General features: G+C 43.8%; 1 protein-coding gene across 8 annotated transcripts in view; it reads left to right on the top strand.

Moving 5' to 3' along the window:
* The first annotated feature begins 666 nt into the window (after window positions 1-666).
* Window positions 667-6,000, top strand: part of MACF1 (microtubule actin crosslinking factor 1) — a 402,996-nt gene continuing 397,662 nt past the window's right edge. Inside the window, exon 1 of one of the 8 annotated variants that reach the window (XM_089676708.1) lies at window positions 667-1,114. The gene's annotated coding sequence lies outside the window, so the exon portion shown is untranslated. The remainder of the gene's footprint in view (window positions 1,115-6,000) is intronic. The other 7 variants (XM_089676721.1, XM_089676720.1, XM_089676717.1 and 4 more) reach the window with 7 other exon arrangements.

The raw sequence follows: 6,000 nt of genomic DNA, 5'->3' as shown, positions 1-6,000 counted from the left end.
AATATTTATGGACCTGACTGTAAGTACCTGAATTAAATATTCTATGGTGTTTATTTTCTTCAGGTTCTTGCGGGTCATAAGCAGCTTCCAATTATGCGCGGTCTTTCATATCAATTCTTCTCGCACGAAAACAGTACACATTAAATGAAAATAGTTCGTTCTGTTCCTGAATGACAAAAATGTTGATGTTTGCACCATCATTAATTTTCATTCGTAAGATTGGAATCGGCTGTCGAAAATGATGTACACAGCGTCAGAAAATTGCACGATTGCTCGTCGGACGAATACGGTCGTCCAATTTTCTTTTAGAGTGTATGGGGCATTAGTCTTTCTATTACAGTTTTGGCAAAGGTGAAGGCAATTGTACAAGCAGATGGTGTAGTGTATGGGTAGCCATGCAGAGAAGCAGGTTTGTACAGTGGACAGGGATCTGGTCCTGACATCAGCACACACACACACACACGTGTCCCCGGTGACAGCCCTGCACTCCTCCATGCACTGACAGCTGCAGCTCTGGGTGAGGCTCTTTGTAGAGCAGCTCCTCCCCATCGGGAGCACAAATCGGCACAAGAGTGGGGAGGTCTCTATCTCTCCTCGCCTTGGATGTCCTATCCATCGGGAAGTGTGTGATGTGAATATCCGGATGCCTGTGATTTCTGGACGTAGCCTTCGGATTTGTGCCTGGATGTCTATGTCTGGATGCCTTTCTGTGGGTGTGACCTTCCTTTGCTGCTGATGGTGATGATGGCAGGCTTAGAAAGCTTGTGGATGTGATTTCTGTTTTTTTCTGTGTATCTTGGAGATCTGTCCTTTGCTGCCTTGGCAGATTTCATTTCTTTCTGCTGCATGCAAGTCTTTGTGCTGCTTCATCTATCTGTGGATGCCTCCCTTCATGGATGCCAGGCTGCCTGCACCTGTCATATGCCTTTGAGGTGATCCCTGGATGCCATATTCTTCTCTGTCTCCCTGGATGTGACACCGATCCTGGAGGTCTCTCTGGATGACAAGGAGTGGATGTAGCCAGCCCTTCACGCTTGAATGTTTCTATTTGTTGACAGTCTCAGCACAGATTCACAAATCCCCTATAGTTTCCTAATACTCCTTTCACATAGGGGTAAGTGCTTGATGCCCATAGCATTGTAACATCACATATTACAATGTATGGTGCATGATTCCAATACCATTGATGTGTCATCCTTTACATTTCCCTTCATGTATGATAGATCATATATTTAATATGTAGCATGACTCATCTAATCCCACAGAACACTGAATCATGTTATGTCCGTCCACCTCTGTCACCTTGTAGCATATACTGTACGCGTTTAATACAGTTTCCGTTTCTTGGTTTTATACCCTTCCAACCTGCTTGATCTTGTTGAAATACAAATGATTAGACCAGGTCATTTTGATTTTCAGGATCCCATTCATTCCCAGAAATCAGTTCTTTTATCTACAGCATCTTTCCACCAGGGAGTTCCGCTGTGCTAGGTTTTTCCACAATGTAAAGTGACAGATCCTGTTAGCTGGCATGTAACATGTATGCACACCGCACAGACCAGCATTGGGCACACTTACTTTTGCAGGCGATGCTCTGCTTCATGTTACATACATCTACTTACATGTCACATGTACCTTGTCATCTAACCTGGGTCATCCTACCATCCACCATATTCATGAAATGCCTAATCACATGCAATATCCTAAATGTCATGTACAATCATTTTATCCTTCGACATGGAAGGTCCTATTACATTACTGAATGCTGGATTTTTCAGCCAATCAATACCTTATCACACGTCACCATGCAGATTACTGTTGTATACCTTACCACCATATATGCTGGTACCACCACTTGTATACCTTCAGAAATGGAGCATATGAATGGAAAGGCTCTGAAATTAGGGACAAGTGACACCATTTCAATATTTTCACTGACCTAGTCCTCAGATGAGACATATAGATAAGAATATATGCAATGGGAATTCCCTATTTTTTCAGTTCTTTAACAGCTCACATCAGGACTTGACACAATAAGTTGCATTCACATAACAATCGGTACATAAAGCAGTAGTCGCATGAACATACACATAGTAATACAAACAATATTTGTTGTGCTGAACATTAAAAACAACTGCAGACTCCCCTCAAAAAAAAGGGGGGTTCCCTCTTAGGGCACAGTTGCTGCCCCTCTGAAAAGTGTTGTGGATTACTTTTCAGGAGGAGGTTGACAGGCAGTGATATGTTGCCTGCTCACCACCTATTACATTACATTTGCATTACATGCATTTGCAGGACGGTTGTGGATCAAGTTCAGCCTAGTACTGCATGTAGAAATGACATGGGGTATCATTTTTGTCATGACCATGTTAAGTGTACAACCCTATATGTTCACTGTTGCAGCTTAAAGCAAAACTTTACTCAAAAAGTGAGGTACCCCTTTTTTTCTCCCACCTCCCCAGCCTGTAACTAAGTTGCCATTCTTTGTGGGGGTGAGTACTTTTTTTTGTCAGTACTCACTCCCACTTTCTTAAGTCTCCCCTAGGCTGAATAAAGTTGTCTTGTCCCCCTCCCCTTGTGCAGCCTCTTGGGACATGTCACACACCCCAGGAGGCTGCAGGACCAGTCTCAATGTGCCCCGTGACATTGTAGTGGCATGTACAGTGGGGAGCCGGCTGTGATTCATCAGGGAGTAGCAACTAGTTCCTAACTCCAAGATGGTGGTGCCAGGGTGAGAAAAATTGGCTACAAAAAGACAGCGATGGACTCCATTGGGCTGGTAAGTATCTGTTTTTTTTGAAAGTCAGCAGCTACAGTGATTGTATCTGCTGACTTTTGATTTTTAAAACACTGGGTAAAGTTCCTCCTAAAGGGGGCAATTGAGGAGCAATAAAATTGTGGCTCAACCACCTATCTTTAGCACCCCCTGGCCACCTTGTAGCTGGGGCCTAAGTCAGGTACCCAACTTATGAGGAACCACACACACATCATTAGGGAGCATGGAAATATTTTGTACTCTATAATAATAATACTCGCTTTGAATAAGTTGGTGGTAACACAAAAACAAGTCTGTCTATTACAGGGCTATCTAGTAATAAGGCAGCCAAAATTTTTAGTGTCTCATGACCAGGGGCAGACTGACAACTCATGGGGCCCCCAGGCAATAGGGGATCATGGGGTCCCTGTGTCCTTGTCCAAACTCAAAAAAGCCTATGATAAAGGTACCAAGGGCATCTCATGAGGCCCCCTACTGACCCCAGGCCCTCAGGCAGTGCCCGAGTTTCCAAATGGTCAGTGCGCCCCTGCTCACGACATGCATTACCGGTTTCAATTACAGGGGCGGTTTCGTCCTTTCATTTTCCTGAAATGCACTGTTTCAGTTATCTGAACTGGCTTTGCACTCCTGTTCCAGATTCTGGAGTGTATGAAGTACTGTAGGAGCCTTCCTTGTACTATCCCTACTCAACAAGAACCCTTCCCTACACTAAGCATTGTCCCTCTTAAGTTTTTTCCCTAGCTTGCTACCCACTTAATGCGTGCCCTATTGGTGAGGGACCCCTTATTTAAAAGGTTTCCCAGCAAAATGGCAACCAAAGTGTCTGAAGCTGGACAGGTTCTCTCACTGAAACAATGGACGGAGTCTCTAAGAGACCAATTGCCTTATGAAACCCATCACTCATGTAAGCGATGGCTCAGTGCCACCTACAGGAGGGAAGATTACCTATACCTACCTACAGCCTGTGTGAACAAGCCCTTATGGAATAACCACATTGATCTGGAGATGTGGTCTTCAGACTAACCAAATAGTGCTTCTAATTTGGAGTTAGAGGAAAGGACTGTGTGTGTTGCCAATGCAATACATGTCATTTCCAACTATCTTCTATTAGTGCAGGCAAAATTATTTTTTTTAGCTTTATACACTGAGGTAGGCACTGGTTTCAGGCGGCCTACTTCAGATAGTGCCAGGCAGCTCATACATGAACCATATGGTAAATGTTCTGGCTCATGAATGATTAGTCTTGCAATATGAATAACTTCCCCAGAGAAGGCTTGGCCAAGGATGTTGGTTGTGGTCAGGGAGCGCTTACAGAATTTGTTTCTTGATCATCGTGCTAAGGCTGGCCATACACTATACAATTTTCTGTCCAATTTCTGCCCAATTTCCTTTAGATTTACCTTCAACTTTGTGGTGCAAGAGCCTGCCTAATTGGATACAATTGAAAGTGTTAGGTTTGACCTCCTATTATATGGTTTTTGGTAAATCTAAATCAAAAATCTCAAGAAAATTGTATAATGTATCCAATTAGGCAGGCTCTTTCACTACATAGTTGAAGGTAAATCTAAAGGAAATTGGGCAGAAATTGGACAGAAAATTGTATAGTGTATGGCCAGCCTAAGATTCTCATAGATATCTTTATACATGAAGACCTTTATACATGAACCTAGACCAGCAATGGGCAAACTACGGCCCGCGGGCCGTATACAGCCCAGCGGACCTTTTAATCCGGCCCGTGGAGCGTGATACTGTCAGGATGGCTGTCAGGATGTGTGTAGGCGGGGCAGCATGACGAATGTGAGGGGAGCTAGGCTCCTCTCACAGTCCGCCCTGAAGACTGGAACGGCGCGGGAACGCGCGGAGCAAAGGTAAGTGAATTGACACGGGGGACTTGGCTTACTACTTGGGGGGGGAATAGTACTATGGGGGATGAATTACTATATGGGGGATGAATTACTATGGGTGATGAATTACTATATGGGGGATTAATTACTATATGGGGGATGAATTACTATAAGGGGGATGAATTACTATGGGGGATGAATTACTATATGGGGGATGAATTACTATATGGGGGATGAATTACTATAAGGGGGATGAATTACTATATGGGGGATGAATTACTATGGGGGATGAATTACTATATGGGGGATGAATTACTATGGGGGATGAATTACTATATGGGGGATGAATTACTATGGGGATGAATTACTATGGGGGATGAATTACTATATGGGGGATTAATTACTATGGGGGATGAATTACTATGGGGGATGAATTACTATAGGGGGGATGAATTACTATGGGGGATGAATTACTATATGGGGGATGAATTACTATGGGGGATGAATTACTATATAGGGGATTAATTACTATGGGGGATGAATTACTATGGGGGATGAATTACTATATGGGGGATGAATTACTATGCTTACTATGGGGGAATATTACTATACTTACTATGGATGACACATACACATCATTCATCTACTCTTGCTCCGGCCCCCGGGTCCAATATATGAACCCATTGCGGCCCTCAAGTCAAAAAGTTTGCCCACCCCTGACCTAGACCCTGGATAGACTGTTGATCTATAAGTAGCTGATTCGTAGCTTCAGCCATACTGGATCCTGCTGCACTGAATGCCCATACCAGGTTATCAAATCAATTTTACTTTGATATTAGTTACGGAGGGCAGATGGTAATACTTTATGTAATAAAGTCCCCTTGAACATAGTTCATTTTGTGTCCTGGAATCAAATTGGCAATATGCCAAAAGCGTTTTCATAGCTCCTTTCCTTTCTTAACACCACTGCTATCTTAGCCTCTGTTTGATTTGCAGTTGCCATGGTGCTGCACATGTAATCAGTTATGACAGTGCAATGTGATGGCTTGAGAGTACAAGCAACTGTGACAGTTATCATTCATGGCATACCTTGAATGCAGGGGTGGAGTGACCATTCAAGCACTCGGGCACTGCCCGAGAGCCCGGGGTCAGTAGGGGGTCCCATGAAATGCCCCTGGTACCTTTTTTATAGGCTTTTTTGGGTGTGCTTTGAGTGTGGGCAAGGACCCAGGGGCCCCATGATCCCCTATTGCCCGGGGACCCCATGAGTTGACAGTCCGCCCCTGTTTGAATGTAACTGGTTTGGGAAAGTTAAATCTAGTGCTTCATAGTATATTGTCAGGGCCCTGAAATGTGTATTCACGTTTTTAAGCAACTCGT

The sequence above is a fragment of the Staurois parvus genome, unplaced genomic scaffold, assembly GCF_062004578.1.
Source record: "Staurois parvus isolate SC_StPar_1 unplaced genomic scaffold, SC_StPar_1.0 ptg000172l, whole genome shotgun sequence".
NCBI lineage: Eukaryota > Metazoa > Chordata > Amphibia > Anura > Ranidae > Staurois > Staurois parvus.
This window is presented reverse-complemented; position numbering and strand designations above follow the sequence as displayed.